Source organism: Arvicanthis niloticus, chromosome X (genome assembly GCF_011762505.2).
Source record: "Arvicanthis niloticus isolate mArvNil1 chromosome X, mArvNil1.pat.X, whole genome shotgun sequence".
Lineage (NCBI taxonomy): Eukaryota > Metazoa > Chordata > Mammalia > Rodentia > Muridae > Arvicanthis > Arvicanthis niloticus.
The window spans coordinates 116,810,412-116,834,614 of NC_047679.1; positions in this window are offsets into that span (position 1 = coordinate 116,810,412).

Genomic DNA, 24,203 nt, shown 5'->3' on the forward strand with positions numbered 1-24,203 from the left:
GTATATATCATATTTTTCTTTTATTGAGAGAACCTCTCCTCCCTGTAGTCACTTACTTGTTACCTAACATATACTATGGATGCAGCATACCTATCAAAGGCATAAAAGCTAACATCTACACATAAGAGACAACATACAATGTTTGATTGAAGGGGATCTGTGTTACCTCAGTGAGGATCATTTTTTTCCTAGGTCCATCAATTTACCTGAAAACTTCATAATTTCCTTTTTTAAACTGATAAAAATATCCAATTTTGTAAATGCACCACATTTTTATTATCTGTTCCTCAGTTGATAGATATCTAGGCTATTTCCAATTTCTGCCTCTCATGAATAGAGAAGCAATGAAAAATAGTTGGGTAAGTATCTCTATGGTAGGATGAAGCATCCTTTGGGTATATATTCAAAAGTTGTATAGCTGGATCTTGAGGTAAGTCAATTCCCACCTTCCCAAGGAACACTCACACCAGCAAGGAATTTCTCCACATCTTTACCAGAATGAGCTGACATTTGTTTTATTGATCTTTGACAATTTGACTGGCATAAGACAAAATCTAAAAATAGTGATGATCTGCATTTCCCTGATGACTAAGGGTGTTGAACATTTCTTTACACAAAGGAATGGAGATGGGCTAGACGGGAAGGCTGTGAGAGCCCACAGGAAAAAGCTAAAGTCATACAGATAGGACGTAGCAAAGTTAGGCTTTACCTACCTGTATCCACTTGTATGAAAAGACTTGGACCGTTTTTTTTGATAAGTATTAAATGACTTTCAGCTTTGTACCTCAAAGTCTTAATCAGTGCAGTGATAATGAACACCAGTGAGTTCTGAGCTCCAAAATTCATTATCAGGGTTGAAATCCTATTCTACAATTTAAAACTCTGGCCAGTTTCTCTGGTGTGTGTGTGTGTGTGTGTGTGTGTGTGTGTGTGTGTGTGTGCCCACGCTCATGTGTGTGTTCCTGTTTGAAGGCAGAGAAGCTATGCCTTCAGATAAAACATCATCAAGAAGAACCCTGGAAAATTGGCCTGTTTCTTACCTTCAGGAATCACCTCTGATTTAGATCAGGCTTTGCCATTTCCATAGTATCTGCTTCCTGTGTACACAGGGGCAAGGGCCTTGTATCCTATATTTTACTCCATGATTTCTTCAGGAGAAATCCCCAATGATCCCATGAGAACAAGATTTGATTTTTATTGGACTCCTTCACTTTTATCCTGAGAGCAGGAAACCATATATATTTTCTGGCGACCTGGAAGCCAGAAAAGAGGGGGAAAACCTACCCTAAGAGACACCAGGGCCATCCTTTCATCTCTAAGGCTTCAATTACTGATGGAAGCCAGCACTACTACAACAAAAGCTCAGGGTTACTTCTTCACGTGGGAACGCAGATATTGACACCTCAGAGAACATCTGCATGGCTCCTTCAGTAATTGGTGGGCTCTCCAAATCAACTTTCACAGAGAACATTCTATATGGTTCCAAAAAAAAAAAAAAAAAAAACAGTTTCTGACACGTGGGCCTCAGAAGAGTTTGAAGACATGACTCTGGCACTTGACTAATTAGCTTGGTTTCTAAGTGGGTTTAGCTGATTTTCATATATCTTTTAGTGAGTGTTATTGTTTGTTTGAAAGACAAAGGGAAAAAAGTCCCTGGAGTGACAAAGAGGAGAGTTATAATAGGATCTGCTCTGTCACCAATGGGTAATATGATACCACTTGAATCTCTGGACCTTAGTTTTTCTATCTGTTTAATGAAGACTAATTATGATTACTTTGATAGTCAGCTGTGGGGAGTACATGAGAAAATACATAGAAAATATGACTCTTTGGGGTCTTGGTTACTTCACTCAAGATGATATTTTCTAGTTCATTTTATTAGCCAAAAAGCTCAGAATATACATGATAAAACTCACTGACCATCAGAAGCTTAACAGGAAGAAAGGCCCAAGTGTGGATACCTGAAACCCACTTAGAAGGGTGAATAAAATAATCATGGGGGGGCAGGTGGAGGGAGGAAACTGGGTGGGAGAGGGGATGTGGAGGAGAAAAGGAAGAGGAGGATCTGGAATAGAGAGAGACAAGAGGGACATCCAGATGGCCAGGAGACTGAATCTAAATATGTAGCAGTGGGGGTTATGGTGCAGGGGAAACTTCCAGAATGCCCCAGAGACCTGAAATGTGAGATGCTGCCGGGACTCAATGGGGTTGACATTAGCTGCAGTGCCCAACTGTGTGGAGATGGAACCAGAAGAAACCACCTCCAGTAAATAGAAGTGGCCTCCAGTTGAGGCAGAGAGACACCCAACTATCTTCAAATTCTTTAACCCAGAATTGTTCCTGTCTAAAGGAAATGCAGGGACAAAAATGGAGCAGAGACTGAAGGAAAGGCCACCCAGTGACTGGCCCAACTTGGGATCTGTCTCATGAGTGCACACCAAATCCTGACACTATTACTGGGGCCATATTGTGTATGCAGACAGGAGCCTGGCATGGCTGTCCTCTGAGAGGCTCTACCAGGAACATACTGAGACAAATGCAGATACTTACAGCTGTTGTACCCAGATAGAGAAGGTTCCAAAGAGACCACCAGGAACCACAACTCTAATGCAAGCACACAAGAGTTTTTATTCAAGCTGGAAGTCATGCTGTAAACCTCTCTGAAATCAGCAAGATAGAAGAACAGCCCTGAGGTCTAGGTGAAAGGGGTTTATAAAGGAAAAAAAAATCACAAGCAAGGATTTTCAAGCCTTGGCATTACATGATTGGGTAAGAGGGTAAAGCAATGTTCAACAACATCTGGTCAAACCACAAGGAGAGATCATACATCTAAAAGGAGCATGTTGACCTGGGAACGACTTATGTTTTCTTAGCCAACCCACCCTGTTATTATCATCTAGCTGCAGCTGCTGTGGCTATTTTGCAACTGCAAGGGGTATTTTCTGCTTTTTCTTAAAACTCAAGGGTGGGGGCCATGTCTCTCTAAGGGCAAGGTAACTTAAAATGGAGTCTGAAAAACAAAATGAAGTTTATTCTGCTACTTTAATCCCTTCACAGCCAACCATTGGGTTGAGGTCAGGGACCAATAAGGAGGAGTTAGAGGAAAGACTAGAAGAGCTGAAGAAAATCACACCCCACAGGAAGAACAACAGTGTTAACTAATCAGGATCCCTCAGAGCTCCCAGAGACTAAGCCAAAAACCAAGGAACATACGTGGGCTAGTTCATGGCCCCTGGCACATATGTAGCAGAGGACTGCCTTGTCTGGCCTCAGTGGGAAGGAATGTGTCTAATTCTGTAGAGAATTGATGCCCCATGGAAGATGGATGCTGGTGGGGGTGGGTAGACTGGTGAGAAAACACCCTCTCAGTGGTGGGGGGTGGGACAGGATGGGGTAAAGAACTTGGGGAGAGTCGACTGGGAAGGGGGGCAACTTTTGAAATGTAAATAAATAAAATAATTGAATAAAGCTTTAAGAAAAAAAGAAAAGAAAAATATGACTCAGGGAAGTCTCCAGATATGAATAACTGAAATGGGCAAGAGTCTAGCCGCATCTTCTCAAAGGTATCATGTGGCTTTCTTCTCAGATCTCACATCATCACAGCATGGTATTCTTTTAACTTAGACAGCTGAAGTCACAGTTGAAGGTGGCTATTCTTTAACAATCATCTCAAACCATAATCTTCACCTTGTCTAATTTAATGTTTTATTATTAAGTGTATATTAGACTGAAATAGAATTTCTCAAATTTATTCACAGTAAACACAGCTTTGCAAATTACCCATGTCATCTCTTCCAGATGGTGGTTAGAGATGCTATCCAAATGCAAGTATTTACTGGGTGCATTTATTTAGGTGCCAATTTGGGATTGACATTCTGCCCCTGTTACTTGTGTGCAAATAAAAGGAAGCTTATTTTGAGAATTTGAAAGCAAATTTTTTAACACTGATTGGTGTATAAACAATCAGTAGAGAAGTTTTCTTACTGAGCTGCAATTGTTCTGGCTTTTAGGATATAAGATTAGGTAAATGGACTCCCTGGGTAATGAGCAGCAAAGTCAATACTTCCTGACCAAGATGATGTACAGTTCATTGATGTGGTCCTGCCTGAAGCTTAAAATACATGCATACCCTCATTGATGTGTAAAAACAGTTTGCATCCATGATAATGTACTGGGCTTTGCTACACTCCAAACCAAAATAACTTAGTTGTGAAAGTTAGGGGAATGCTAGGTCACTATAAGAATAAAACAAGGAGCAACACAAATCAAAGTGATTGACTGTTTTCTGGTAATCAAAGCACCTCAAATTCTATTCCACATCACATATGTGGAACAAGGGCATCAACATTAGCCAACAATGGGACCCTCACAGTCAATCTAGTCTGGATTATAAAAGTAACATTGTAGCCTCCTTCAGTAATAGCCTCCTTCAGCCTCTCAACTACATACCATTAAAAAAATACCACTAGGTCATGATGTAGTATTGTTTTGTGTTTAAGAAAATATTTTAAGGGCTTTTACATTGGTTTATATGAATTTTCTATAATATTTCAGAAGAGTTTTATAGCAAAGCTTTGTAGATTCATGGAAAATGTAGAAATAGTCTTCTTCTATTTTTAAAATGAAATGAACTGTGTTCGATTAGAACTATCTCTGATTTAAATATTTGATTAATTTTATTAGCAAAAAATGGGCCTATATCTTTCATTGTATGAAACAAACAAAAATAAAAACACAATTTACCAGAATCGTGGAGACACCACATAGAGTTTTGAGAGGTAATATTTCTGGTTTTTTTTTAAACACTTTTACTTTTTTGGGACAAGGTTTCTCAGTGTAGCTCTGGCTGTCCTGAAACTCACTCTATAAAACAGGCTGGTCTTGAACTGGGAAATAAATGCTCTGCCTCCGTCTCCTTTACACTAGGATTATACGTGTGTGCAACCAAGCTCAGCTTAAGAAGTAATTTTATAGCTACGAGTGTTTATATTAGAAAACACAGGTATCACCAATAACTATCTCAACTTTTGTACTTCAGGATCTTAACAAAAGTAGAACAAGACAAAATCAAAACTAGTAGAATAATACGAAGAATCAATAAGACAAAGAATTGTTTCTGTAAAATGACAAACAGGAGAGACAAATCCCTAGTCAAACTATCCAAAATATAGATAACATTCAAATTAAAATTATAAAACAGATATCTTACCAATGAAATAAAACAGCAGACCCAGGAATATCCATACATTTGGCTAATTTTTGACAAAATATAATTATAAAAATATGATAGAAAAAAAGACAGTTTCTAAAAATTGGTGCTGAGAAAGTTGAATACCCACACGTAGAAGAGTGAACTGTGACTCACCCTATACAAAAGTCAGCACAAGACTAATAAAATAATAACAAATGGCCTAAAATTTTGAAACAACTAAAAGAAACAACAATAAAAGCACTTCCAATAAGCATAGGTATAGACGAAATTTTCTGATTAGAATTCTGTGCTAAGTATTTTTGACACATTGACATAAATTAGCATCACCTGAGCCAACAGAACTTCAATTGAGGAATTGCCTCTACCAAGCTAGCCTGTAGGCAAGGATATGAGGCATTTTTATGTTTACTGACTGATGTGGGAGTATTTAGCCCAGTGTAGGCAGTGCCTTCCTTGGGTAGTTGGTAGAAGCAAGCAAGCTGAGTGAGCCACAAGGAGCAAACCTATAAGCAACACTCCACCATAGTCTCTGCTTCTGTTTCTGCGCAACTCTTGAGCTCATGCCCTGACTTCCTTTCATGATGCACAGTAACCCAGAAAATGAAATAAATCCTTTCTTCCCAAAGTTCATTTTTGCTCAGTATTTTATAACAGCAACAGAGAAACAAATTAGAACAAATTCAAATAGTTCAAAATATAACTAAGAAATTATATTGCATGAAATTAAAAATAATCTTCTACAAAACAATTCATTGAATGAAGATAACAGCCCATGGAATGGAAGAAAAGTTTGCCACATAGGATTGGTATCTACAATAAATAAAGAACCCAAAATAAACACTGAGAGAACAAATTGCCCAATCAATAAATGTGTAATAATTACTTGAAAAAGTGGCCATCATCATTAACCTAAACAAATTAAAACAAAACTGCTATTTCATCTCACCTTATTCAGAATGATTATCATAATGAAAATACACAAAAGCAAATGCTGGTAAGGATTCAGGAGAAAGCGGGCCTTATAAACTGCTGGGGGGACATAATTTACTGCAGATATTATAGAAATTACAAAGGTTCATTTTTTAAACTGCATAACACTATATGATTCAGTACTAACACTCCTGTGTCCAAAAGAATCAAATCCAGCATGCTATTTATATAACTGTACACGCACACATTTAACAGTATTACTCACAATGACCAAGAAATGAAATCAGACTAGATGCCTAACAATTGTGACTGCATAAAGAAAATCTGATATATATGTGATACTGAACTATTATTCACTCATAAAATATCACATTATTTTAGAGGATAACAATGGAACTGGAGATTATCATATTAAGAACCATAAATCAGACTCAGAAACAGGTATCATATTTTCTCTCATATGCAGAATAATGTTTAATAGACACAAAAGAGAATGAACACCATTTCTTAATGGAAAGAATATCAGAGGGAAGGGGGACAAAAGAAGGTTGCAAAGATTGAATATTATCAGTATACATTATTGCATATATGAAAATGACACAATAAAATTCACTGTTTTACACAGTATGTATGCACTAGCAACATACTTAAAAGATAAACCACTCAAAATACTGATAAGTAGGTTTCCTTCCCTTTTCATTCATTTGTTTGTTTGTTTGCTTGTTTGTTTCTGGTTTTGACAGTGTTTCTCTGTGTAGCCTTGGCTATCCTACTGTCCTAGAACTCGTTCAGTAGCCCAAACTGGACTCTGCTGCCTCTGCCTCCTGAGTGCTAAGATCAAAGGCCTGAGCTGTTACCACCACCACCCAGCTTCGATGCATTTCTTATTGTCAGTGAACTTCATTAATCGTTAAGCATTTGATCATTAATAATTTATCATAATTTTTGTGCTTGATTTATCCGCACCCTACAAGCATATTTGTAGCGTATTTGATCTCTTATTTTGTAACATGTTTCTACTTTTTACACTGGAAGAAAATAATGCAGAAGGTTTCTGGGTAGGGGGAATGAGGAAAGGGATAACATCTGAAATGTAAATAAATAACTATCCAATAAAAAAATTTAAAAATAATGCAAAAAACCAATAGCCCATTTGCACCTGAAATCCAAAGCATCTCCATCTGTGAACTCTTGAGGTACTAGAGACCCCTAGTACGTAAGTAACAGATGTGCAGCTCGGTCTTCATGTGGTTTCCCCCAACAACTGGAGTGGAGGGAGCCAGAACTTTCCTGTCTGTGGAATTCATTTCTTCAACAGGGCTGCATTGTCTGGCCTCAATGGGAAAAGATGGACTTAACCTTGCAGAGACCTGAAGCACTGGGAAGGAGGGGACAATATGGGGGAGGCCACCCTCTCAGAGGAGAAGGGGAGGAGGAATGGGGGGAAGGGACTCTGTCTGTGACGGTGGATCAGGTGGGGGAACAGCAATTGGATGTACATGGGGAAAGGGGATAACATCTGAAATGTAAATAAAATATCTTTAAAAAGATTTAAAAATAAAACTGCATATTAAATAATAATGATAGTAAGAAGAAGAAATTTTAAAAGAGATAATTAAAATAAAAAAAAACTCAGCGCCAAAACTCAGAGGTAGTGCAACTGAATTTGACAGTTCATTTGCATATAAAGCAGAGATCATGAATACTATTTGGCTGTGTTGCAGAAATAGACCACTGCCACTTGATGCCTGTGCTTCTAGCCAACAAAAGTTACAGTAGGGTTCTACATTTTTTATTGGTTATTTTGTTTATTTACATTTCAAATGTTATCCCCTTTCCTGGTTTCCCCTCCACAAACCCCCTATCTCATCCCCTCTACCCCTGCTTCTATGAGGGTGCTCCCTGACCCATCCACCTGCTTCTGCTTCCATGTCCTGGCATTCCCCTACACTGGGGCATCAAGCCTTCTCAGGACCAAGGGCCTCTCCTTCCATTGATGCCTGACAAGGCCATCCTCTGCTACATATGCAGCTGGAGCCATGGATCCCTCCATGTGTACACTTTGGTTGGTGGTTTAGTCTCTGGGAGTTCTGGGGATATGGTTGATTGATATTATTATTGTTCTTCCTATGGGATTGCAAACCCCTTCAGCTCCTTCAGTCCTTTCTCTAACTCCTCCATTGGAGACCCCGTGCTCAGGCCAATGGTTGATTGCATCCACCTCTGTATTTCTCAGGCTCTGACAGAGCCTCTCAGGCTCTGTCATATCAGGCTCCTATCAGAATGCACTTCTTGGCATCCACAATAGTGTCTGGATTTGGTGACTATATATGGGATGGACCTCCAGGTGGGGCAATCCCTGGACAGCCACTCCCTCGATCTCTGCTCTAATTCTTGTCCCTGTGTTTCCTTTAGACAGGAGCAATTCTGGGTTAAAATTTTGTGAAGGGTGGGTGGTCCCATCCCAGAAATTCTAGTGAGGTCTATAGATTGGAAAGCACCATTTATATTGACTGGCTGACTACAAAAAAAAAAAATGAGAACTGAAGAAAATTGGTGTAAGTAACGAATTGGGCACGTTGCTCTCAGATCATTACTTTAGTAACTTGTTTAGCTTGCTGTGTGCCCCAATTGCTATCTCCCATATCTCCCGTTGCTAAGATGCTTAAAACAGTTTCCCTGTTTGCCTGTTTTCCATAAATGCCAATATGGTGGCACCTGGGAAAGTATATACATGTAATTCTTCATATTATCAGATTATAATAAAATATAAACGCAAAAATATGTCATTGGAAATATTTAATGAGTTACAGAAATTTTATTAACTAAATAAAAGGGACCTTTTTCTGTTAGTTGCTTTCTGTTGCTATTATAAAATATCATGACCAAATCAATTTTAAAAGGGGGTTATTTTGACTAACAATTCCAGTAGTATAGTGTCCACAATGCTGGAGAAAACAGAGAAGCAAAAGCAGGTAGCTGGTTGATCTCATTACATCCACATAAAGGAAGTCACACACACATACACATACATACACACACACACACACACACAGAGAGAGAGAGAGAGAGAGAGAGAGAGAGAGAGAGAGAGAGAGAGAGAGAAGCAAGGTTACCAACTTCAACTTCAGTGAAGTACTGCCTCCAGCAATGCTCTACCTACTAAAAGTTCCATAGCCTTACCAAACAACACTACTAATGATGTTTGAGTGTTCAGATATATGAGTCTATAAGGGACATTTTTTTTTCATTTAAAGCACAATACTGATAAAACTTTATATAAATGGAACAGCTGCTTCAGGCTATTTTACACCAATTTGTAGCAAATAAGAATTTACCAAGCCTAATTTAAGAGTCTTAAATGTCATATAAGTACTTTTTAAAATGTCTGTCCAGGAGTGGTATAGCTGGGTTTTGAGGTAGATGTGATGGTTTGTATATGCTTGGTCCAGGGAGTGGCATGATTAGAAGGTGTGGCCCTGTTGGAGTAGACTTGTCACTGTGGATGTGGGCTTAAGACCCTCATCCCACTTGCTTGGAAGTCAGTATTCTGCTAGCAGCCTTCAAATGAAGATGTAGAACTCTCAGCTCCTCCTGCACCATGCCTGCCTGGATGCTGTCATGTTCCTGCCTTGATACTAAAGATATAAGACAGCCCCAATTAAATGTTATCTTTTATAAGACTTGCCTTGGTCATGGTGCCTGCTCACAGCAGTAAAACCCTAAGACAGTAGAACTATTCTCAGTTTTTCTGAAAAACTGCCAAACTGATTTCCAGATTAGTTTGTACTCCACCAGTGATGGAGGAGTGTTCCCCTTGCACCACATTGTCACCAGCATGTGCTGTCACCTGAGTTGTTGATCTTAGCCACTCTGGTGGTTGTAAGATAGAATCTCAGGGTTGTTTTGATTTGTATTTCTCTGATGACTAAGGGTGTTGAACATTTATTTAAGTGCTTCTCAGCCATTCAAAATCCCTGTGTTGAGAATTCTCTTTAGCTCTGTACCCCATTTTTAATTGAGTTATTTGGATTGCTGGTGTCTAATTTCAGTACATCTACACAATGAAATACTATTCAGCTATTTAAAATATAGACTTCATGAATTTTCAGGCAAATGGCTGCAACTTGACAATATCATCTTGAGTAAGGCAACCCAGAGCCAGAAAGTCACTTATGACAGGTATCCAGCATAACTGTCTCCTGACTGGCTTCATGCAGCAGTGAATGAAGGCAGACAAAGAGACCCACAGCCAAACTGCAGGCAGAGCTGGAGAGTCTTGTGGAAGAGTTGGGGATAGAAGTGAGCAAGATGGAGGGGTCAAGAATACCACAAGAACACCCACAGAGTCATCTAACCTGGAATCATGGGGGCTCACAATACCTGGTCCATCAACTCAGGAACACACAGGAGATGGACCTAGGGACCCCTAAACATCTGTAGCAAATGTGTAGCTTAGTGTTCATGTGGTTCTCCTAACAAGTGGAGTTGGAGCTATGTCCGTTTCTATTCCCTGGCATTGGATTACCTTTTCCCATACTTGGACTGCCTGGATGGGCCTCAGTGCGAGAGGATGTGCCTAGATCTGCTGGGACTAGGTGGTACCTAAGGGTGCTCCCTTTCTCTGAGGAGAAGAGGTGGTGGCAATGGGGGAAGTATTTGTAAGGGTAGGACTGGGAAGAGAGGAGGAAGGGGGAACTGTGGTGGGAATGTAAAGTGAAAAAAAAGAACCTTTTTCTTTTCTGAAATATTAAGCAAAATATGAGAATAAAATTAGAGAAATGGAAACATTGCTATGAGTAGTAATATGTCAGATATCTCCCATTAACATGAGAAACCAAGCATTTCCAAAATTATATTGGCCCTAGTACTTACCACATTTGCTGTTTGACCATGCTTACAATTTAGCTCTAAAAGCCTTAGAAAATGTATCAGTTAATTATCCTGAAAACCTGTTTCCTAGTCTTTTCTCATTTACTCAGGAAAAAAAAAAACCTTTTTAGGAGTTCTTTTGTGCATCAAATCACAGCTGGCTGATTTCTAGATTCTGAACATCAGTTTTCTTCCCTACTGGTAGGCTCTAGGAAATGCTACCAAGTGATGTCAATATTATTGATATCTACCATCAAGCAGAAAGAGGTTCTGAAATTTTAAATTATGTTTGCCATTTTTATGAACAGACCTAAAATTGGATGGGCAAAATAGCATAAATGAAAAAAAAAAAACACGAAGAATCTGTGTCTTCCATACAGTTCAGCATCAAAATGCAAGGCCCTGGGAAATGTCAATGTCTGTATATAAAGGTGTGTGCTTAGTAACCGCAAAGGCCAGAAAAACTGATGCTACAGCCAGTTGTGAGTTGTCATGTGCGTGAGGAGAATGGAACAAACTGGTCCTGTGCAGGAGCAGCAAGTGCTTTTAACCTCTGAGTCATCCCTCTAACTCCACTAATTATCCTTTCTCAGTTTGAGTGATACTTCTACAGTAAAAGAGTCCTTGATTCCTTGGTGTACTTAAGTGCAACGCGTGCGCGCGGGCGCACACACACACACACACACACACACATACACATATACACACACACACACATATCATTAGTTATGGTCCCCAGTCTAGAGGCACAGGGATATTAAAACAACTGGGATCATTTTTTTCTTTTCTTCTTCTTTACTAAGTGCTAAGTTTGTTTTGTCATACATGTTTTTGCTTCACACAGTCTCCATATCTGACCACCACTAACACAAGGTTCCTTCACAGCATTCCATAGTCTATGTTCCCTTGACAAAGTAGAATTTTATCTTTTAAAGCTAAACAGGCATTTTATACAACACATTCTTGACAAGGGAACCAGACCAATATTTATCAAACACAGTAGAGAAATTTCTCATTTTGGTTATGAAAGGAGAGCATGGTATCGACTGTTCCAGAAATAAAATGAGATGAAAAAGTTCACACATCTTTTAAATTATTTTCATGAGCTATTTTCTCCACTATCACAGATGCTGCATAAGCCTCCTCCTGGTCAGTCACCCAGAAGCAATTTACCTCACAGATTAACTTTCTTTGCTTTTACTTTGGGAAGACCACCTTCTTCTATGCTTAGTATTTTACTTCCTTGTGTTCTGAATAACTAGGTCCTTTGGTGCTTAGAGAGTGACTCTTGACCTTGGTCCTGTTGGTTGTGAGGTATCATATGATGACTTGACTATTCTGCATTTTGACTGGAGTATCTCATATAGATTCCTTTGTTGCAACTTTGGATTCCTCCTTATCCACTCTATCATCCTTACCATCTCCAACATTGTCATCACCATCTTGGTTAGCCTCAAGCTTCCCTTGTTTTTCCATTGTGGCATCCTACCATTTTGGGGAGCAAACTCTTTTCAAATATGCCTAAGAGTTATACATCCTCCTTTTTTTCATCTTCTGAATCTTCTCACTGCACAGCTAAGTGCTGCTCACTAGTCTCCCCAGGCCATGAACCACACTAAAGGTCATACATGGTATAATATCAAACCCCCAAGGGAAACCATTGATTGTACAGACTTTTACAAAGGTGCCATACTGTTGCTTTCACTGGATCACCTTCATAATTCATGGCCTCTGCCTCAATGCTATGCAAGTCACCGTTTTGCTCTAGCCCCTAAACTGACCTCCTTACTGGCAGCTGGTGCTCATTTCCAGCATTATCCAACTTAAAGTGATCATTTTTGTCAGCCTACAGTTCAGAATTGAAAACACAGTTTTGAGGCCTCAGGGAGCTCAGATTCATGCTCATCTAATCTTTTAATGGCATGCTGGCACACAACTAGGTGAGGGAACACAGATGGAGGCAATTGACTACTCTTCCTGAGAACAAGCACACAGGAGAGAATCTCCAGGGTGTGAAACACTTGCCAATGAAAATTTCCTCCTTCAAAGAAACCAGAAAGACTGTGTGAACTCTGTAAGGTGTATTCATAAGTAAGCTTTGACTTCTTGTGGTAATTACAATAGCATTAAACACAAAATTTTGTGTTTTAAACTCTGGATATTGCCTAAGATACTTGTATGTGGTTTTGAATACAAATAAAATATACATGTGATTTTAAAAAAATAAGTGTTACCAAAGAGCATATTTTAAAAGTACCTCCTTCACCCTTGACTTCCCAAAGGTCATCATGTCAATATTTTCTTATATCTCCTTCCACAAATTTCCATGTCAAGACCCAATTCTGAAGAAGGAGGATGAGGAGAAGGAAGAGGAGGAGGAGGAGGAGGAGGAGGAGGAGGAGGAGGAGGAGGAGGAGGAGGAGGAGGAGGAGGAGGAGTCGTCTTTGAAATCATAACCAGGACCACACTAGGCAAACACCTTTCTCCCATTAAATAGGAACAAACTTCATTACTGTAAAGTTCAAGTTCCTCATCTTTTCTACAGATTTCTAGAACAGATTATAAATGTTACCAACTTGTTATACTTCACAAAATGAAAAAGATCTCTCTATATTATTCCTTACAACTGCCTGCAAGACTCTAATTGTCCCTATGAAAATTTCAAGAAGACTATCTTTTTTCACAAGCTTTCTGCTATTTTCCTGTCTTTGAAGAAATGTCTATCCATGTTCTTTGTCCATTAAAAAATTAAAATGAGGTTATTTCCTTTTCTACTATAAGTTCTGCAGGGTTTGTTTGTTTCTTTCTGTAAGTTGCATTCCTGTGTTTCCACTGCATTTTCATTTTGAGTGATTCCTTTTCTAGGGAAAAGTAATATTTTTAGTTTCATGCAATCTTATTTTCTTGTGTATGAATTCCATACATGAACACGATGGTGAATTTTTAATAAAATCCACTACCATTCTCTCTACTCCGTCTCCCCAATAACCCCACCACTCTTTCCTCCCAACTTTATTTTATTTATTTTTGGTTTAGAAACTCAACTTTTGGTATAATAACAGAATTTCCACTTCTAGTTTTACTCTCCTATATATTAAAATCCAATTTTCTGAAGACTATCCTTAGGTCATCATGTCCTTTTGGTGCAATTGATGAAAATTATTCATTGCCTATGCCTCAGTGTTGACTACACAACTTGATATATATATATATCAGAATCCATTGAACTCTGTTTTCATTCTTATGCCACAATCATACTGCTTTAATTATGGAATATTTGTAGTATAATTTTAAATGAGAAAATATTCCTTTTATCAACATTTTTACCATATTAAAGGAGGAAAGCACATACCTTTAAATATCGTCATGTTCCTAACTTTTAAATATCATTGTGGAGTATTAGATGATGCTATGAATTTTCTTTTTTTAAATCTGTTTTATAAAAGTCATAAAAAATGACCAGTCAGTCTTTTATCCTTTTCTTTTATTTAAAGAACTCCGAATCTGCATATTATTATACCTCTACTAGTGATAAATTCTTTTAGGTTTTCTATATCAAAGGAAGGCTTTGGGGTCTAGCAAGATGGCTCAGTAGTTCAGACCACCAATTTCTCTCCCAGAAGACATAGCATCTACATAGAGACTCACAACCATTTGTAATTCCAGTCTTAGGACATCTGATGCTACCCTCTGTCCTCCTAGGGCTCTGCACACACACAGTGCACTTGTGCAGGGAAACCATTTGTATACATGAAAAATAAAATATTTCTAAAATAAAGATTCTGGTTTTCTTAATTCTTAATAGATATACAAATTTTAGATGACAGTTTTGTTTCAACAATAGACAATCTATTATTTTCTAATGCACATTTTCCTTTGTTTGCTTAGTGAAAATTTCAAATTGATTTTATCAATATATGATAGTGTCATATTTTTTACTTTTATTTAATATTTTATTTACATTTAAGATGCCATCCCCTTTCCCCATTTCCCCTCCCTAGAAAACCCCTGTCTTATGTCCCCCCTTTCCTTTTTGCTTTTATACAATTTTTTAAAATGTTAATCAAGGATTTATAAGTTTGGTAATGCTCAATCAGAAGCGTAACCCAATACCCAACCTAGATATAAAAACTATCTTTGACTGGTGGAGACCTGTGAACATCTGCCTCCATGCCCCCTCTCTCTTTCTCTCTCTCATCACCTAGCTTCTCCTCTCCTTCATCTTCTCTCCTTACTCCATCTCTTCCTCTCAATACTCCTTCCCACTTAGCTCCTCCTACATATCACTCTTCCTGTTAAAGTAAAACTTTTCTCTCAAAATACAGTTAGAGCATACTTATTCCTAATTGTACCAGTAACCAGCCCTTAATAATCCTGCATCACTAAGGTCTGTCAGATGACTCTGGGCCAGAAGGCTGAAGATTTGATGCTCTAACGTTCGATAGTATAGGGGCTTTTCAGGTGTTCAGCGGTCTCTATTAATTGGCTAAGTTTTAGAAGCTATGTTTACTGCTTCCCAAAATTTCAGTTAACTCAGTCATTCTGGATTTCTGACGGGGTTGAAGACCTATAGTCTCATAGCCAATCCTGGCTATTTACTTTGAGAGAAAAGATCTGAGTAGATGGTTTTCAGCTGACATTCATTCTAAAGCCAAAAAAAAAAAAAAAAAAAAAAAAAAAAAAGCCAGGATCAAAAGTAAGTGTTTTAGTTAGAAGAGATGACAGAGGCTCTGGTTAGTCAACAAAATGTTGAACTGGGTATTAGGATAGTGTCATATTTTTCAGACTGCTTTCAAGATTTTTTGTGTGTTCAATTTTACAGAATTATAATGTGTTTTATGGTGCCATTTCTCTTGGACTCTGTATATATCGCTCAGACTCTTGGGCCTAAAGGCTTTATACTCCAAATATTGTTTCAGTCAGCCTCCTATACTCAAAATTCTATCCTTCTGAAAACTGGTTACATAAACGTTGAAACATTTTGTAATTATTCTATAGGTCACTTATGCTCTATTTCTTTTCAGCTTATTCTCTCACTGCTGTTCAAACTGGGTAAGCTTTTATTATTCTGTCCTCAAATTTATGTCCCCTGTCATCTCTACTCTCCTATTAAGCCCATTCAGCAAGTCATTTACTTCCGTTGTTGTATTTTTCAATTGTATAATTTTCATTTGCTTCCGTTTGTGACTTGTTTTCCTATATTCTATTTTTTTCAATTATTTCAAGAGAATGTATAATTGATTGCAGAAGCATCTTTGTGATAAACGCTTTTAAATCCTTGTCAGATAATTCCAACATAAGATTTATTTCAGTGACAGCAACAATTGATTTTTTTTCTTCATTCAAGTTATAATTTTCTTGTTATTATGGCTTTTAAATTTATCTTGGACATTGTGTCCATATGTTAGAACACTCTGAAGGCTGTATTTTTCCAACAAGCTTTCACATTCTTTTAGTCTAGCATGCAGGTCTTGACCTAATTTTTTATCAATAGAATTATTTTTTTCTTTGAGAATGTTTTTCAATATTTTTGATCATATTTAGCCTCCTCTCCAAACTCAGCCAATCTCCCTACACATCCCTACCTAAGCAACGTCATGTTATTGTTCTTTCTTTAAAACAAACAAAACAGTCTGCTTTGGTTTGGCCAACTACTCCTGGAGACTGGTTAATATACAATGTGTCACAACTTTAAACAAAATGACTTTCCCTCACCAGCAGCAATCAATTTTAATGGCCTCTTGTCTAGTTGTGATACCTAGTGCCTACCTCCCATCTTCCATGATAAGATTTTGTCCAGCTTTAGCTTTCATGGGTCTTATGGATGCTCTCTTACTGATTGCTATGTACATCTGCCCTGTTGTGTCTGGAAAACACTTTCCTTGAAGTAATCCTCTCTCTGGCTCTTAAAATGTTTCTGTTCCTTGTTCACATAGATTCCTAAGCCTTCAGAATAAAGACATGATATAGATGTGCCATTTTGTGGGCTATAGCTGCAATGCAGTTTGTATTGAGAGGCTTAATGATGTTATTTTGGCCAGCTTCTTTTAGCTGGTGCCGTGTGCTGCCTTTAATTTCTAGCACTGATGGAACTTGGAAATGTCATTGTTAGGATACAAAGTGTTCTAGTGAGGGGAAGTCATATAGAGATCCTTCTAAGAGATGTTTCAAATTGCTCTTGGGAGGAGTAAAGTCTATCTTAACTAGGAGAATAAGAGATGTCCAATATCAAGCTGCTTACTTTTGAACAGCTTCTTTTTGCAGTTCTTCTTGCCCTTGTTGATTCACTTAGTAAGGAATGATAGTGTTTTGTTCATGTGAACACAGCTGAAGTCTGGGCCTTGAAGACTGGACCTTTGGCAACCCATAAAATACTTATTTTAATATCTTTATTGAAATACAATAGAACTAATAAAAATTCAACCATGTTACCAGTAAAAATGATTTTAGTAAAGGTAAACATAAAGACAGTCTAGTTTTAGAATATTTCCACCTACTTGGTTTCTTTTTCCCATTAATTAATTCATTTTTTCATTTACATCCCTATTATAGCCCACACCTCACAGAACCCGCTCTTCAACCCCCTCCTCTTCTACTCTGAGAAGGGGTAGGTTCCCCTGGGTACCAATCCACACTGGCACATCAAATCGCTGCAGGACTAGGCATATCTTCTCACTGTGAGGCCAGACAAGGCAGTCCAGTTAGGGGAACAGGATCCACAGGCAGGCAACAGAGTCAGGGACAGCCTCCACCTCCCAGTTGTTGGGAAACATGAATGAAGACCAAGCTACACATCTGCTACATCTGTGTGGGAAGGCCTAGCTCCAGCCCATACTTGCTCTTTGGTTGGTGGTTCAGTCTCTAGGAACAACTAAGGGTCCAAGTTGATTGGCTCTCTGTTTTTCCTGTGGAGTCCCTATCCTCTTTGGGTTCTTGAGTCCTTCCCCCATCTCTTCCACAAAACTCCCCAAGCTCCACCTAATGTTTGGCTGTGGGTCTCTGCATCTGTTTCTATCTGCTGCTGGATTCCAGCTTTAACTTTCTCCTTGTCCTCATCATGTTCCCCATCTGTAGGCAGCTAAGGCCTTCTTTTGTTTCTTCTTAGTGTACCTGCAGCAATGCACAACCTTGGCCTCCAGAAATATGTAGATATTTACCAAGGCCTATCACAGCCATCTCGTCGTTCAGATTTTCCTGTTTAACTTGAGATCAGTCTTTCAGAATATTGCTTACCAATAAAGATCACAGTCAAACTGTGATGTTTTCCTTCCTCTACTCATTTGTCACCAAGACCAACTCTTTCTCCTATTCACGGGAGTGTAGAGTTTCTTTCTGATACACTCCTAATCAATTCAGCTACCTATAATAGCAAAGTTGATGGTTTTATATCTTGCTCCATCCTACTAGAACTGTTGCACTGATAGAGACAGTGAGAGTATGAGCAGCCAAGATGAAAAGAAATCTGTTTCCTGATGGGCCTATCTAAGGCACAGTATTGCCTTTTTAAACTGACATATAAAAACTGTGTCTATACGACAAATGGTGCTTTGTGGGCAGGAAATTTGAAAGACAGCAAATGTTGGCATAACTTATAAGTGCCTATTACTGTTTTCAGTATCATTGTTGATCTGCTACATTTCCTTCTTCAAGAAGTGGCCAGGTCATAATCTTGCTCTAAGACACACTAGTAGAATTACCTAGACTAAACTATAAAATACTAATTCCTAAATATAACCTGAGGGACTCTCATGACCTGACCTCTGTTAGCCTCTTAAACTGAACCTCTTCTTACTTTTCTCATTACTATTTCCCGATTGGCCCATTCTGTAGCACCAGGGTACCAATCTTCTCACACCTGCAACAAACACCCCTGTGCTTCTTAGCTGTTTTGTTAACTTGACACAAATTCAGGTCATTTGGAAAGCAAGAACCTCAACTGAAACAAATCTTCCATCAGATTGGCCTGTAGGTTGTGGGGTGTTTCCTGATAAATGGTTGATGTAAAAAGTGCCACCTCTCAGCAAGTGGTCCTGAGCTGTAGAAGAAAGCAATCTGAGAAAGCTAGAAGGTAACATCTCTTCATGGCCTCTGTTTCAATTTCTGCCTTCAGAGTCCTGCCCTGCTTGAGTTTCTGCCTTAGTTTCACTTTACTGTAGAATGTGAACTGTAGGATGAAATAAACCCCTTCCTCCACAAAAACACTATGTTTCAGGCATAGTGTTTTCTCACAGCAATAGAAAAGCAAACTAGGACAATACCCTGCCCTTAGCTGTTATCTTGTATTTGTTCTTCCCTTTGCCAGAAATGCAGAGTAAAACTTTTCTTCTAATCACTTAGATCTAACTACCTAAGAAACATCTTCTCTGTCCACTGGAAACAACACCATTGGTCCTATTGCTCCATTTAATATTAACATTAATGATAGCAATCAAACTGTAACACCTATGTTAGTTCATTGCTTGCATTGAAGCCTTCTGATACAAACCCCACTGGGGCAGCTGGTATTATGTGTGATCTCAACTCATGCCTTGTATAGCTGTTAATGATCAATGGGTATTTTTTATGTGTATAAATAAACAAAATTTTATGTTGCATATCTTGCCATCCTTTTACAATTCTCTGTTACAGGTACTTTTCCTGCTGTATAATGTATTACCAGCCATGCCTGTCAACATTTTCTTAGTTTACTAACTTAGGATACTTACTGTCACTGAGAATGCACTACATTACTTGATTCTGTATCTCTCCTTTTGGTCCACTTTCAGGCAAAATGGCCTCACCAAACGTTTGCTCTTACAGACCCCTCTTGATACATTTCTCTTCCCCCCCATTTTCTTTAATTACTCAATATTAAACAGTAGAAATAACCTGAATTCTTTTCTTTCCTTTTTATTTTTCCTTTCCATTCATATCAACAGCAACCTATGTATTCATGAGCATAGCACTGTCATTACCCTTTAGTTCCTAAGATGGCTGACACCTGAGGACAGATTTTTATTTTATTTTATTTTATTTTATTTGACTATTTATTACTGTACTTTAATAATGTTTTTACCTTTTCATAGTGATGTTTTTATTGGAAATTTTATTTACATTTAAGATGTTATGCCTTTTCCCCATTCCCCCCCTAACCAGAAACCCCCTATTCCATCCCTCATCCTCCTGCTTCTATGAGGATGTGCCTGAACCCACCCACTCCCACCTCTCTGCCCTCAAATTCTCCCACACTGGGGCATCCAGCCTTCACAGGACCAAGGACCTCCTCTCCAAACTATGCCCAACAATGGTTTTTAAAGAATGTGTTCTAATTTCAGGAGAGTAGAAGACTGGTATTCAGGTCACCAACCTAACTAAAGGAAATAGCACTCTGTCCTACAACAGCATAGTCCCCCTTGAACATTGCTAAAACTCTTTCTGAAATAATTTCTGTAATCTAAAATTTTAAATATATTAAATTCAATGAACAACCTATCTTTAGATGTACAAATCTCATTATAAAAAAACATAAGTAACATGTAAAAAAACAAGATGTCATAAATGCTCCAATAATAACATCTCACACTATCTCCTTTGGAAGTGAATTAAATGAAATCACAGACAAAGAACACAAAAGAGTGACTATAATTATGCTCAAAGAAACTGAATAAGACACAAATTCATGAAGAAATACCAAAAGAATATAAAAGACTAAATTAAATAAAATGTCAATGCAGAATATAAAAAAGAAATTCAATAAAGAGATATAAATGGTGAAAAAAACAAATGGAAATACTGGAAATGAAGATAAGTCAATTTAGAATTTCTGTGAAAAGCCTTACCAACAGAATAGGTCAAGGATAAGGCAGTCTATCAGAGAGTAAAAACACAGTAGAGGAACTGGAGCACTCAAAGACAAAGATAAACTATAAATAATAAGCAATAATTTCAAGATGTACAGGAGAAATGTACAAAAAGACTAAATGTACAAAAAGATGTTCAAAAAGACTAAACCTAAGAATCATGGTCATAGAAGAAGAATTTCATTCTAAAATCATACAAAATACTTTCAACTAAATCATGGTGCTCTGTCCATCAACCAGTGAGAAGTGAGATCAGTGTACATGTGAATCCTGCCTGGCCACTACACCATTACCTGTGGATATCTGTGCATCATTGTTTTTAACCTTACTCCCTTGCATTTTGAGAACAAGGAAAGAGGTTACAGCCTTGCTCTTTTACCCAATGAGATTAGCATCTGTAAATGCGCGCGCGCACACACACACACACACACACACACACACACACACACACTGGAGTTAGGGGCTTGGAGAAAGAACACCCCAGATTTAGTCATACCTGTTGCTCACTCCTGCTATTCCATGCCCGATGAAACTGATAACAGAGGTTCCAATCCTGTGTACTTCCCAGTAAGATCAGCATGTGGGAAGCTTCAGTCCAGTCCTTTATCTTACAGGATCAGCATGCTTTAAATAATAGGAATTTGGTAAGGATACTGCCAAAGAAGCTGAAGAGATTAATGCCAGGCATCTTTCTCAAGCATTCTGACTAATCTACAGAGGCAAGATCTCTTAATGAACCCAGAGCTTGTGATTTGGCTGATTTAGACTCCTGTTTATTAAATGTTTTCTTTTCTAAGAGTTGTCATGGTGTCTTCTCACAGCAACAGAAACCCTTACTAAGATAATGAGTAACTTGTATGGTAAAAATGAACAGACTCTCTGGAATCATCTTCAATTGATATTTTGTGTAGGCTCATTAAATTTCACTATATGACCTTAGACCGATTGATCTGAAAGTTTGAGTCCAAAGTGCTTCTTCTATAAGACAACGGAAATGGCATTGTTTCACATGTCACAATGAAGGGTTATTAAACACATAGAAAAGATGTATGCTTTTCTTGGTAATTAGAAGTTGCTTTACATACATTAAAAGCCTTTCATTCTCATTTCCTAGAAGCCAAAGTTCCAAGAGGGCTGGAAAAACATATCTGTGGGCATAGGAGCAATGCAAGAACTGAAGGACTAGCATAACTTAAGCAATATTTTAAAACACAGATTTTAGGGGGAGATGGGCCCTGAAGAACACAAAGTCACATGAGTAAATGAAAGAAGAACATGGCCACTCCAACATATGTTTGAGGAGAAGGTTTTTATTGTAGATATGAGGAATAGTACATCCAGAGACATCTGGAAGAGCAGGAAGAGAAAGTGGTAGATTAAATATGAACAGGATTGTGATAGAAGGGAGGGAGATGAGAATGAGAAGAAGAGACAAATATGTGGGCAAAGGAGACAGAGAGAGGGGTGGTAAGAGACAGAGGACCAAGAAAGAAGGGACAAGCAGATCTAAAGAGCATGTGGACAAAAAGCAGGGATAGGAATTAGTAGCTGGAAGAAGGGAAGTCCATAAGCAGACGTTTAGGATAGGGGTCTGGTGAAAAGAGCTGAGGAAACACAGGTACTGAGTCAGCCTGGAGGCCAGCAGACACTTCGGTATGCCTTAAGTACCTCAATTAGTCATTTTTCCTGAGTTTCTTGTGCACTCAACAATGAGTTTGACCACAGACTTCTGATCTTCCAGGAATGAGTCCTAATACAGCCTTCATCTTGTATCATAGCACTCTTTACTTCTAATTGTTAAACACAATGATTCTTTGGGTTTTTGGATATTCCACAGTTCTCCCATACTTCCTTCCCATGGGCTCTGTTCTAGTTTGCTTTCTGGTGACTTTATGAATACCATGACCAAAAGCAACTAGTTTTATGTCAACTTTATACAACTAGAGCCATCTGAGGAACCTCCATTGAAAAGATGCCTCAATAAAATCCGGCTACAGGCAAGCCTGTATGCTCTTTTCTTAATTAGAGATTGATATGGGAGGACCCAGTCCATTGTGATTGGTTTAACCCCCCCCCCCGGGCTAGTTAATGATCCTGAAATCTATAACAATGTAGGCTGAGAAAACCATGGAGACTAAGCCAGTAAGCAGCAATCCTCTATGGCCTCCTCATCAGTTCCTGCATTTAAGTTGTGGCCCTTTTTTAGTACCTGCCATCACTGCCTTCAAGGATGAACTATGATAAAGAGAAATAAGTGAAACAAACCCTTACCTCCCCAAGTTGTTTTTGGTCATTTTGTTTCATCACAGCAATAAAAACCTTAGGGAAGACAGGGAGAAAAGTGTTTATCTGGCTTACAGAGCCTTGCTGCATGTTGTTTTCCTGGTCTAGAATGTATATCCCTTTTCCAATAATATATAACTTTAGATTTGAATCATTAATAATGATTTGAAATTATTTGTTATTTTGTGTGGTTGTTTACTGTTTCATCCCTCAGTTAACCTAATTTGTTTAGCTCGTTGTTATCCTAACACCTAACACAAAGAACATCCTCAATAACTATATTTTCAATTTACAGGCAATGCCCCATTTTATCATTCTTTGCAGGCTATGGGTTGATAGGTACATTCTTGTGGTCCTGCTTTTCTCTCCTAGGTATGTTATCCATGAAATAGGCCTCCAGAACTGGAAGGAATCCAAACCTCTTCCTGAAATGCTATACTCCACATTCTTTAAAGAAAAAGTAATTCTAATCTCTAATTAAATTGTTGCTTCCATGATCTCTAAGTAAGGATTCTCTCTGCCCACAAGAGTATTAAGAGTTGGCAAGCAGAGGCAAAACTATAAGCTTTTATTTTATCCCAGTTTCTATTTTATTTCTTAAAGAGGATTGTGTTTTTCAATTGTGTGTGTGTCCCTATGTTCACAGAAATGCAGATACCTTTAGAGACCAGATATATTGGATCCCCCTGAAACTAGAGTTACATGCTGTTGTCAACCACCAAACATGGGTGCTAGGAGCTAGGAAATGAACTTGGGTCCTGTGTAAAAGCAGTACACGATCTTAAACACAGAGGCATTTCTCCAGCCCTGAGTTGCTATTTTCAATTAAGAGTTTATATATTCTCTGGTTCCCAGAAGAAAAGGCTAGGACTACACTATAGACTGGTTATCTTAGTCAGGGTTTCTATCCCTGCACAAACATCATGACCAAGAAGCAAGTAGGGGAGCAAAGGTTTTATTCAGCTTACACTTCTGAATTGCTGTTCATCACCAAAGGAAGTCAGGACTGGAACTCAAGCAGATCAGGAAGCAGGAGCTGATGCAGAATCCATCAGAAGGGATGTTAC